The sequence below is a fragment of the Coffea arabica genome, chromosome 10c (assembly GCF_036785885.1).
Source record: "Coffea arabica cultivar ET-39 chromosome 10c, Coffea Arabica ET-39 HiFi, whole genome shotgun sequence".
Lineage (NCBI taxonomy): Eukaryota > Viridiplantae > Streptophyta > Magnoliopsida > Gentianales > Rubiaceae > Coffea > Coffea arabica.
Window position 1 is genome coordinate 50096621 of NC_092329.1, and position 13151 is coordinate 50109771.

The following is a 13151-nucleotide window of genomic DNA, read 5'->3' on the forward strand; positions in this document are numbered from 1 at the left end:
TAGAACATATTTATAGAATAGGCCCTTTAGATTTCAAAACTGCTTTATCAGTAAAAACTCATGAAGAAACAGTTTCTATTGAAGAAGAATATCAATCTATTCAACTATTAAATCATAATACAATTCAAAAATATTTAAGTAAAGGATATAGATACATCCATATAGGATTAATACAAATTGCTGTAAAACCTTTATTCCATTTAGGAGTAGATGCTCCAATATATTTAGCATTAAGAGATACTAGATTAAAAAGATATAAAACTTCGTTATTATCTATGATTCAAACAAATGTTTGTAATGGACCAATATATTTTAATTGTGCTCCAAATTTTTCAATAGATTTAACAGATCCTCATATTTTAAAATCAGTCATATTAGATATTTATTTACAAGGAAATGAATTTGAAAAACATACAAAGAATTTGATAGGTTGCAATTTTATCATTTATTTTATTATTAATTTTCCCTATTACCTGACCTGATGTGAATTAATTATTAGATTCTACTCACTTTTCGTAATTTATATTTATTTCAGGGAGTAGAACAAAAGTATCACAATCAGGGCCAATTTGACAATTATCAAAAAAGAGTTCAAATAGCAGGCATCTAGGGACATTTTTGGAATATCAAACCACAACCCTTCTTGGTAATTAGCCCGAAGACAGCATTAAAAAGAGGAGGCCGAAGTCTTCTTTTTCGGGCCGAATCTTCTTCCTCTCCGGAGGGGGAGCCGCCGCATAACACAGAGAGAGCTTTAGACTTTTCTTCATTCTTTTAGTCCTGAGTAATAGATTGTATCTTCTTGGTACGTAGGACTACTTAGCTTAGTTCCTTTGACTTTTCTTCTTCATATATTAGTGGGGCTCTTGGTAGTTCGCTCCCTCACATGTCAGAGCCTTTTGAAGAATTGAATCATACACTGTAGTTTCTCGTTTTTCTTTCATTCATTCGGCCAAATTGAATTCGCACAAGCAAGGACAAAGGCCGCAGTTGCCGTTTCCCTTTTGTATGGGTTTAGTTCACCAAATATGAACTAATTCCCTCGCTCTAGTCAAGAACAACGGAGGATTTGGTTTTACTAAATTTGTGAGATCGTATTAGTTTTTATTTATTTCCATTATTCACTGGTATTTGTCTATCTTCTGCTTTATGTTCATATGGTTGTTTTATTATTCGATTATCCAGGGCCCGGATTCTAGATTAATTCAATAACCTGAAGCCAATTAGGATAGTTAAATCCGTAATTGTTTAATTATTCTGAACTGGTGGCAACTGGCATGATTGGGTTTGTGTCAGGGGGATAGACAGGCTAACTTAAAGAGACCCTCGTAGCGTGTTGATTGGTTAGAATTAGGCTCTTCTAATTATTCATGCAATTAGGGAATTGAACTTCTATGGTCGTACCTAGGGTTATTTCCTGATTAGAGAAATAGTCAACGGTCGTACCTTGGCTATCGACAAGTTGAGGAAGAGTTGGTTGTTTATCGCGTGTATGACAACTATAACTAATTTATCAGATAGTAACTGGAATAATCCTTGCATCTGTGATCGAATTAAGTGAACCATCTCCGAAATTGTCCCTTGGCTAGAGTTCGTCCATTATTATTTTTATTGTGATAATTAGTTATTTGAGTTGTAGTTGTTTTATTTTATTTTATTTATTCCAAGCAATTTAGTTACTCTCATTTTCAAAAACCCCCCATATCTGGAACTTGAGAAGAAATTAAATTATCCCCAGTCCCTGTGGATTCGACCCTGCTTACCGCTATATACAGAATTTGTATTTTATTTGAGCAGATATTTATTATTGCACAGGTTCGGCACCTGTCAATTTTTGGCGCCGTTGCCGGGGACTGGCGCTAGTTATTTGTTTCTTTTTCAATTCATCTTGTTTACATTTTTTTATTTAGTTTATGGCTTCTTACACTCCGTATTTTGGTGATATACTGGATTTTATTTCCGGGGAAGGCAATGAGGCTAGTTTTTTTGTGAGGTCTGCATATGCAGAGGCACTAAACTCTGTTAGAGAAAGAATGGCTGATGCAACCTGTGAAATTTGTTATGCCAGGGATCATTCAACCGGTATGTGCCCCGAATATCAAGACTACCTGAGTGACTATCTCAAAAAAAAATTTGGAGATTCTTCACCTCGATCTCAAACGTGGTATGACCCTTATTCAAACCGGTATGATCAAGGATGGTGGGATAACTCTAACGTTAATTATGAAGAGGGGCCAATGAGTTTTCAGCTGCAAGAGTCTCAACAATCGTCATTCATGTCAGACTTGCCCTCACAGACCATCAATGACTCTAAGAAAGGTGAGAGTGCAATTATCCTGACAAGTGATATGGAACTGCAAGAGTCTCAAGAAGGAGGATCCAAAGATACAGTTGAAAAGAAAGTTGAAGCGGAAGACATGAGACTCCAACATCAAATTATTCAAATGAATGAATCCAGTGAATAATTTTCAAATGCGGTGACATCTTCTCCACTCCTTAATCAATATTTTCCTAATTCATCTTCTTCAATTCCTGTTACTGAAATTGATTTTATTATACCAGAAAATTTGAAATTTCATGACAGGAATAAGTTAAGAGTGGCAATGGAAAAATATCTTGAACCGATGAATGCGTGTGGTGGAGGAGTGAGTGGAGAATGCAGATCATTGTTGACTTGTTTAGCGCCATTTACTAGTCCATGGAAGCCCGAAACTCGTGTGCTCAAAGATTACTCCATCTATGAGGGTTACCAGGATCATATTGAAGATGAAGCATTGAAACGAGCCACAAGATTTTATCCCCCGTGAACAAGCATAGCATGTCTAGCCAAAGACATTAAAGAAATGCGCTCATTGGGAGGCAACCCAATTGTTTCTTTTAATTGATTGATTGGTTTCGTGTCATAGTTTAAATCTGCTTTCCTTGAATTTGACTGATTTTGGGTGTTAATTTTCGTTTTTGCTGATTTATAGGTGCCCTTCAGTCATGACGCGCCCGCGTGGTGATGTGCAGGGAGCTCACGATCAGAAATTTCTGAAACTTCTGGGAGCTCTCCTGCCCTCTTGACGTGCCCGCGTGGGGACGTGCAGGAAGCTCACGATCAGAAATTCTGAAACTTCTGAGAGCTCTCTTGCCCTCATGACGTGCCCGCGTCACGTTCGCGGGAAAGGTAAGGATTCAAAAAAAAAAAAAAAGAACAAAGAAAATTTTTCTTATCAACGTAGCTTTAGTTTCCAAAATTCAAAAAAAAAATTTTAAAAAAATTGATTTCCGTAGAAAAAAAAAATTTTCTTTTCCTTCTTTTCTTTCTTTCTTTTTTTCTTTCTTTCTTCTCCTTCTTTCTTCTTTTTTCTTTCTTCCTTCTCCCCTGCTCCCTCTCTGTTGTCCGAAATCCCTTTTGCCTGCCACCCATCTCACCCGCAACCGCCACCAGCTCTCTCCGCCGTCGGATCTGCTCCACGGCCGCGCGCCTCACCCATCGCGCAACAGCTCCTCTGTCCACCGTCGCATGCCAGCAGCTCTGCCATTAGCTCGCAGACGCCGCGGCCTCGCTCGTCTCCGGACCGCACGCCGCCGTCCCGCGCGCTCTACTCTTCCGCGCATACCAACCACCCGCAGCCGCTGCCCCCACTCCAGCTTGCCCGCCACCACTACAGCTCCTCTGTCCGCCTACTGCCGAGGTCCTAGCAGAGGTATTTGGACTTTATTCCCCAATTTCTAACATTGATTGGTGCTGTTAAGGATTTTCCACAATTGGTATTTGTGGCTATTGGAGTTTATTTCTTCACTTGTGTGGTATACCTATTGGGCGTCATTTCTTGTAGCTACTATAGATTCGTCCTCTCTTATTTGCTGCTTAATTGGGAGCTGGAAGCTTGGGGTTCCTTTCTTCACTAATTAATTCGTCCTTTCTTCACTGAAAGCTTAGGCTTGAATTGCTGACTTTTGGAACTATCACTGCGAATTCGGTTGATTGAGTTGTACATTTACTCTTTCATTCCAAAAAAAAAAAAAAGGTGTGGGGGAAGGCACTGGTTGGGGTATTTTCACTTGAATTTATTACTTCTTTTGGGTTGGGTGCAATTGTGCATAAACTGGCCACCTGGAGCTATTTGTTGAGATTGAGGTTTCATTGATTTTGGCCTACGTTTTTACCCCCAGTGGTACTGGAGGGAATATTTTCAATTGAATTTGTTTACCCTAGTTGTTTGGCAGAGTTCTTATTGACAACTTTCGGGGCTGTTATCATTGAAATTGCTAATTTTTGGGTGGGCTGGATTTGTGAAATTGTCTTTTGCTAATTGGGAGGCAGCTTTGCTTGTGTTTTTGATTGTTGCGATTCTCAATTGTGAGCAGTGTTAATTGTTATTTTGGTTTGTCGGTGGCCTGATATTGGTGGTGTGTGATTTCTCTTCCATAGTTTATTACACCAGTGGTACTGGTGGGGTGATTGGACCTCAATTGGGTACTTCTATTTGGTTGGCTAAGTGATTATTGTCCAAGCCCTGAGCTGTTATCCTTGAAATTGCTGATTTTGGGTTGCGACTTCTACTGGCCAACTGGAGCCATTTGTTGAGTTTTTGGGTGAGTTGAAATACTGTGATTGCTTGTTGAATTGGGGAGTTTCTATGACACTTGCTTGGCTTATTCATGTTGAGTGTATTTAATTGAAGTTTCTACTGTTATTTCGGTTGAGTTATCACTGAATTGCCTGTTGACTTGGGAAACCCGTGCCACTTGCTTTGCTTGTCAAGGTGGGTACATCCAGTTGAATTGTTGGGCTGCATTAATTCTGCATTTGAGTAAATTAGGACCACTACTGATTATTGATTGCAATCGCTGCTTTGTTGGGACATTTGTATAGACCGTGGGTGCCTCACATGTACATTTTGTTGATTGGGTTTGCCATTTAAATTGCTTCATTATCTGTGGGGTGCACCAATGGTACTGGTTGGGGTATTTTGACTAGATTTGGTAATTCCATCTGATTTGGACCAATATATTTTAATTGTGCTCCAAATTTTTCAATAGATTTAACAGATCCTCATATTTTAAAATCAGTCATATTAGATATTTATTTACAAGGAAATGAATTTGAAAAACATACAAAGAATTTGATAGGTTGCAATTTTATCATTTATTTTATTATTAATTTTCCCTATTACCTGACCTGATGTGAATTAATTATTAGATTCTACTCACTTTTCGTAATTTATATTTATTTCAGGGAGTAGAACAAAAATATCACAATCAGGGCCAATTTGACAATTATCAAAAAAGAGTTCAAATAGCAGGCATCTAGGGACATTTTTGGAATATCAAACCACAACCCTTCTTGGTAATTAGCCCGAAGACAGCATTAAAAAGAGGAGGCCGAAGTCTTCTTTTTCGGGCCGAATCTTCTTCCTCTCCGGAGGGGGAGCCGCCGCACAACACAGAGAGAGCTTTAGACTTTTCTTCATTCTTTTAGTCCTGAGTAATAGATTGTATCTTCTTGGTACGTAGGACTACTTAGCTTAGTTCCTTTGACTTTTCTTCTTCATATATTAGTGGGGCTCTTGGTAGTTCGCTCCCTCACATGTCAGAGCCTTTTGAAGAATTGAATCATACACTGTAGTTTCTCGTTTTTCTTTCATTCATTCGGCCAAATTGAATTCGCACAAGCAAGGACAAAGGCCGCAGTTGCCGTTTCCCCTTTGTATGGGTTTAGTTCACCAAATATGAACTAATTCCCTCGCTCTAGTCAAGAACAACGGAGGATTTGGTTTTACTAAATTTGTGAGATCGTATTAGTTTTTATTTATTTCCATTATTCACTGGTATTTGTCTATCTTCTGCTTTATGTTCATATGGTTGTTTTATTATTCGATTATCCAGGGCCCGGATTCTAGATTAATTCAATAACCTGAAGCCAATTAGGATAGTTAAATCCGTAATTGTTTAATTATTCTGAACTGGTGGCAACTGGCATGATTGGATTTGTGTCAGGGGGATAGACAGGCTAACTTAAAGAGACCCTCGTAGCGTGTTGATTGGTTAGAATTAGGCTCTTCTAATTATTCATGCAATTAGGGAATTGAACTTCTATGGTCGTACCTAGGGTTATTTCCTGATTAGAGAAATAGTCAACGGTCGTACCTTGGCTATCGACAAGTTGAGGAAGAGTTGGTTGTTTATCGCGTGTATGACAACTATAACTAATTTATCAGATAGTAACTGGAATAATCCTTGCATCTGTGATCGAATTAAGTGAACCATCTCCGAAATTGTCCCTTGGCTAGAGTTCGTCCATTATTATTTTTATTGTGATAATTAGTTATTTGAGTTGTAGTTGTTTTATTTTATTTTATTTATTCCAAGCAATTTAGTTACTCTCATTTTCAAAAACCCCCCATATCTGGAACTTGAGAAGAAATTAAATTATCCCCAGTCCCTGTGGATTCGACCCTGCTTACCGCTATATACAGAATTTGTATTTTATTTGAGCAGGTATTTATTATTGCACAGGTTCGGCACCTGTCAGAATTTTGCAATAATATATAGAATATATTATAGACCTTTATCATCTCATTTAAATCCTAAGTTTATAATGACTCCAACTCTAAAAGAAGAAACAACTTTATTACAAGTTGATGCAGATAAACCTACAACATACACACCAAAAAGATTAAAATGGAATGAAATAACAATACCTAAGGAATTTGAAATTAGAAATCCACAAATAGCAAGAAATATAGAACAAACTACTGAAGATATTATAGAAAAATCAGATGGAAGTACTTTAATAAGATTTTCATCATTAAGAGAAAGACTCGAATCTTCATATTCGTGGATACCAGCTAGACATTCAAATTATAAATCCACTGAAATTAATTTTCCCATGGAAGGTACTTCAAATTTTAAATATAAAACTCCAATACCAGAAGTTATAAATCAAAATCAATCAGAATATTCTCCCACACATTCACAAATGAAAGGAGAAATAAATGTTATAAGTAAACCATATAAAATAAATCACCAATATTTACAAGAAGATTTTGAAGATGAAGAAAATACTGAAAAAAGAAATTGATTTTTTCAATTAGAACCTACATATAAAGAAAAATTAATAATAGAATGGAAAAATGAATTGGATAAGCAAAAATTTGATTTTCCTTTTTTCACTTGGTTAACATTTTATACCTCAAAATTAGGAATAAATGATATATATAATACACCTCAAATAAATGTACAAACTAATTTATATAAAAAATGGAAATTAAAAGATGATCAAATAATAACTTCAATACATCCTCCATTACAAGAAGTAAAAATTAATGTAGGACAAGGAGAAGTAATAGCCTCACCTTTTAAAAAAGGAAGAGAAGTCGAATCAAGTACAAATAATTCAATAAATCTAGAAGATCTTAAAAAAGTCTATCAACAAAATAATTATACAAATCAAATTTTACATACAATTTCTCAACATATGGAAGTTTTAAATACTAAAATAGATACATTAAAGAAACCAGAGTTAAAATTCCCCAATGATATTTCAGCACCTCATTTTCAGCCTAGAAGTCTGACAAGAGAAAAAGAACAAGATTTAGTTCAAAGTATAAATAATCAAAAAATAAACAGTACAGATAACATATTAAATAAAATATCACAATCATTACAAAATATAACAATAAAACCTTCCACTCCTAAAATAAACACATTAGAAGAAATAATAAAAGAAGAAGACTCAACTGAAGAATTAGAAAATACATCTGAAGAATCAATAAAATCAGATAGTGAAGAAGATATAATTTTACCAATAGAAAATCAATTTGAAGAAATAAATAATAATCAAATTAATAGAATAAGAAGAAGAAATTTCAATAAACAAATAATAAGTTCAAAAAACTATTATCCTAGACCAAGTCCTCCGGACATTCAATATGAAGAAAGATCAAAATTTAGAACTACTAAATATGATGGAGATTCAATATATGAATGGAACATAGATGGAAAAGCTGAATATGAAGTATTAAATAATTTACAAGAAATGGGAATGGCTAGACTGGCTTACAAAATTAAAAATATTCAAGAAAGAAATATTGCAACCTTATTAGTTTCAGGATTTACTGGACAATTAAAGAATTGGTGGGATAATGCTTTAACATTACAAGATAAATTATCAATATTAGAACATACACAAGAAATTGAAGATGAACAAGGAAATATTCAAATACAGTCAGATGCTGCAGAATTTTTAATAGTAACAATAGTTATGTATTTCATAGGAAATCCTAAAGAATAATTAAATTCTAATAAAACATTCTTAACAAATTTAAGATGCCCAACCTTATCAGATTTTAGATGGTATAAAGATATGTTTTTAACAAATGTATTAAGAAGACCAGATTGTAATGCTTCATTCTGGAAAGAAAGATTCATAACTGGATTACCAAGTTTATTTTCACAAAGAATAATGGATAATTTACAAAAAGAAATGGGAACAGATGTAATATCATTCGAAAATATTACTTTTGGACAATTATTTGCTTTTGTGAAAAAAGAAGGATTAATATTATGTTCAGAATTAAGATTACAAATAAAGTATGGATCAAAAAGAAAAGAAGTAGGATCATTTTGTGATGCATTTGGAATAAAAAGAATAAAATCACCCTCAGCATACAAAAAGAAAGTTAAGAAATATTCCAAGAAAATAAGATATAAAAATTACAAGGAAAATGAACCAACTAAATCAACTAAAAAGAAAAGATTTATTAAAAAGAAAATTGTTTGTTACAAATGTGGAAAAATAGGCCATAAAGCAAACAAATGTAGATTAAAAGAAAAAATTACTGAAATCCGTGCAGATGAAGAAGAAATTAAAAATAAACTAATAAATTTATTAATAAATGATAAAGATCAAAGTTCTGAAGATAATTATATAACAAGTTATAAATGTATCAAGGATTTCAAATACAAAAGAATATTTAAAAAAGATGGGAATTGTAACAAAGTTGTGTAAACAAAGGAAATTCAAACAAGAAAAAATAAAAAGAAGTATAAGGCAGGCAAACAGCCACTTATTTTTAGTTGCCACATCAGCAGATATAATAAGTGAAACTACGTAGTTTCACATTGGACAAGAAATTGGACACAAAATATTGGACAGAGGATCTGTTCTCCCACGGGACTGGCATTCCTCCTGTTCCTTGAACAATTTGAACACTTCTAAGGACAGCTAATCCCTTATCCACCATAAAGTAAAGGGCTTGCAAGCAAGGGGAGAGAGGGGGAAAGAGAGAGAGGTTGCTTTAGGGTTATCATGATAAAAGGACAATGGTCTTTAACACCTCCAAGATGAATAGTTCCAAACTCCTCTAAATGTGTAGAGCATGTAGAGTGGCAAGTAAGCGTTCATTTGCTACGTCCAATTTGCTTTTCTTTTGTGGGGATTAAGCTAACCTCTTAGCATAAATACAGCCCATGGCCAAACTCCTAGATCTATCACACCACACCATACATTTCTAGCTTCCAACTTTGTATTCTTGAGAATGTAGAATCCTCCGCCCCAGTTGGATCGCTTGATAGGGAGCCACCCATGGAAGAGCCAAGGGCTCTCGCTGAAGTTGAATTAAATCAGTCGAGGGTCAGTAAACTTTGCATGCATTCTGTCTTATGTAAACAAGAATATATGTCATCCGAATTGTTGCCTATTTTAATGCAAATATAGTAATGACTATATAGGTTTCATTTCAGGCAAAAGCTCCGGAGATCTTCAGTACTCATGCTAGAGAAGAAGTAACAAAAATATTTTTGGCAGGGGTTTCTTGCTTATTTACTTTTATTTTTCTTCATAAATTCTTAAATCAAGGGAAAATCTGATCTTTCTTGCAAAAGATCAGGTAGATGCGAGAAGGAGTTGACGATTTGAGACATGATTTACTGGTCGATTCATTATGAACTGACAAATTTCTTTAATTTTCATACATTTCAAATTCAATTTGAGATCTGGATTGTAGTCTGTATGGTAGTGCTTTATTTCTTTCTTGTTTAAAGATTCTGAAGAAGACCAATGTTTTCTTGCAATTACTGGTTACAATTTTTTGATCCAAGGGAGAAAGTGCCTTTCATAGGAGCACAGGGCAATTTCGCCCAACATTCAAGCATATAGAGTAAGTAGTCGTTTCTTTCATTATAGTACATAGCGACATGCATTCGAGTCAACAAGAGACGTACAGGGATACTGTATTGCTTGACCCGAATTATAGAGAGACAACATGTGATTAAGTCAAATGTAAGAGATTGTATTTGGTTTAACAAAATGTTTCACGATTACCTCTATGAAGTCCTAATATAAATTACACAGAAGTTATCCGATGAGGTCAGAATACAATAAAAGTGTATATTACTGTTTACCCCCCTCCCATACGGTTTAACATCTTAAATATAACTTCCTCGTGGTTTAGGTTAAAATTTCATCGTTAGCTTTTCCATTAAAACTAATGGTCAGTAGTAAAAAGTCAAAATCAAATTAATAAATCAACAAAATTTTCATTTCACTATTTTCTTTTTTTCTTTTTTCTTTCTCTCTCTCTATCTCTCTTTTCGGAAGAGAAGAGATGATTTTAAAAACTTATATTTTGGCATACAAAATTTTAATTTTTTTCAAATACAAAAGAGATAGAAGGCAAATAAAAAAAAAGATGGAAGGGAAATGTAAAACAAATAAATAAGAAACAAAAAATAGAAAATCTTTTTTGATTACAAATATCATTTTAGGTGTCTAAACCAAATCTTTAATAGCATTTTCTAGTTCTTATTTGTCTATTTTTTAAACCATAATAGGGTTTTGTGGTAAATAGCCAAACTACGGGGGGATTAAAGTTAATTTATCCAAAAAATTAGACATTTGTAAACATGATATGATCTAGTTAAAAAATCTTACTGGGCCATAGAAAAATTACTCGTAATTGTATTACCCAGTTGTATTTTCCAGTGCAATTAAATGATCGAGGAGCCAACAGTCAGGTGGCCTTTCCAGACCCATTTGGATTCTTGGAGATGATGGTGGCAGTCGAAAGAAAGAAAGAAAGTTTGCACATTAGGATTCCGACTAGATAAAGTCCATATGTGTGGAGATGCAGTAGCCACACATTTGTCTGCCTACATCCAATCAAACCACAAAGAATTCAAAGTTTATCTAATCAAATAGCAAGAAGAAAACAGGAGAAGAGGACTTCAGCAAAATCCATTCTCTTAGTGTTCGTATTCGCCTTGGCCATAGGCAGGAAACCTCTAGCTAGCTAGCTCTCACCCTGATTAGAATGCACAGATAAGGTGAACCATAGTAACCACTTCCCTCAATCTTTTAGTATTAACAAATTGTGTTTATTTGCATGAAGCTTTGCCCTTGTCATCCTAGGGAGTGCAATTCCCCTTAAATCATCCAAAAGAGAGGGGAAAACAAAATCAGGTCATAAATCAAAAGACTGGAAATGGTTGTTGCAGTTTCCTCCCCATTTGGCCAATGCTTCTGTACATCTATTTTCTTTTAGGAAATTATGGTAGAGACAGAACTTGGGGAATGACTTCAGCAGCTCCTGCGAAATGACTTCAGCAGCAAACGTCACGTTATCCATTTGTCACATTTTCTGTTTCAAAACAAAGAAATATTGTCACCTTGTCCAATGTCCTTTTAAACAATTCTATGAAATTGAAAGATGAGATAAAAGCATGTTGACATAATTCTTGAGATTTTTTTTTGATAAAAAAAGTTTGAATGGATTCGATTTCGATAACTATCACGGGTGAGAACATGCCTCTAGACCATATGTCACTTACAGACCCAACTCTTTTGCCTATATAAATCAAGTTAAATCCAATATAGAATTGCAAGACGCTCTAGAGAAGTTTATCCAATCCGAAATAAAAAAAAAAGAAAAAATGGTAAAGAGTAATTCAACAAAATTCATTATCCTAGCGGTTGTATTCACCTTCGTCATCGGTAAGAAGCTGATATGTAGCTAGCTAGTTGTCTCGACGGTTAAATGTTCAAGTCAAGTAGATTGTTTAGTAATCATGTTATAATCAGAAATCGGGAAGAGACTCTGTATGATAAAATGGCGTCCGAATATATAAAATGGCGTCCGAATATACAAGTGCAAAGAGCCTATATTTATGAGCACATAATAGCCGTAAAGATAGAAAACCTAATATATTTAAATAAATTATACAATTTAGGGAAAACAATCTCCATTCAAAGTTGTAAATCTAATACAAGATATAACAAATACGATGAATTCGAACAGTATGAACTATGAACATTAACACAGCCAACTTTTTTGAGCATCAATAACAAATTTTATGTGTAATAGCATTATTTATTCTTACTACATACAATGCAGTATATTTGTCTGCCCATTTTGTAGTGCCATATTCACCTTGACCTAATACAAAGTGCACCTCTCAAATCAATGATTTGAAACTCGAACCGATGATTGAACCAGTAAAGTGGTCGGATCAATGTTCAACTGGTTTAAAGCAAGATTACTTTCAAAAAAAAAAACTCAAGCCCATGAAGTAAGGAGGTGTTGGAGCCCGGTTGACTTTCTTCGCCACCGCAATTTAATGCGAACCCATTGGGCCATCTCCTACTGGATGTTTTGGGCTGTTTGTACCATATGAGAATTCAAGGACCATATCACCCGGGAGGGAAAAGGATTGGGTGGTTCAGGGGAGAGAGTACATCGCCCTACCTTGGTAAAGAAATGAAAGATCTAGGTTTAGTATTTGTTAATAGTAAAATCCATTCTCAAGGCGTTTGGATCGGTAGATGCATTGGTATGGAGCACTTGGTTTCATTTGAATGGTAAGTTTTTTTTTTTTTTAAATATACTATAACGACATGATTTATATAAGATGAAAAAGTGATTAGAAAGTGCGTCAAGAGAATTTTTTTGCGAAAATTTGCAATCCAAACATGATTTCTTAATTATGATGTTGGATTGGATGTTGATCACCTAAATTTTGGATAATATCACTAGTTGAGTAGGAGAAGCACCAAATTGTCCATCTGAGGCAAGGGTTCTTCGAGTTATGTTGAAATGCAAATTCTTCCTCCCCAACTTAGAAGATGTTAAAAAGGATTATTAAAACATCATGAAGTGGGCAAG

General features: G+C 34.8%; 1 long non-coding RNA gene across 1 annotated transcript; it reads left to right on the plus strand.

Annotated features, from left to right (window-relative positions):
* The first annotated feature begins 541 nt into the window (after positions 1-541).
* LOC140016216 (uncharacterized) lies at positions 542-5822 on the plus strand. The gene is made up of 2 exons (XR_011822559.1): positions 542-3692; positions 5228-5822. It is a non-coding gene; the product is annotated as an uncharacterized lncRNA (long non-coding RNA).
* The last annotated feature ends 7329 nt before the right edge of the window (positions 5823-13151 follow it).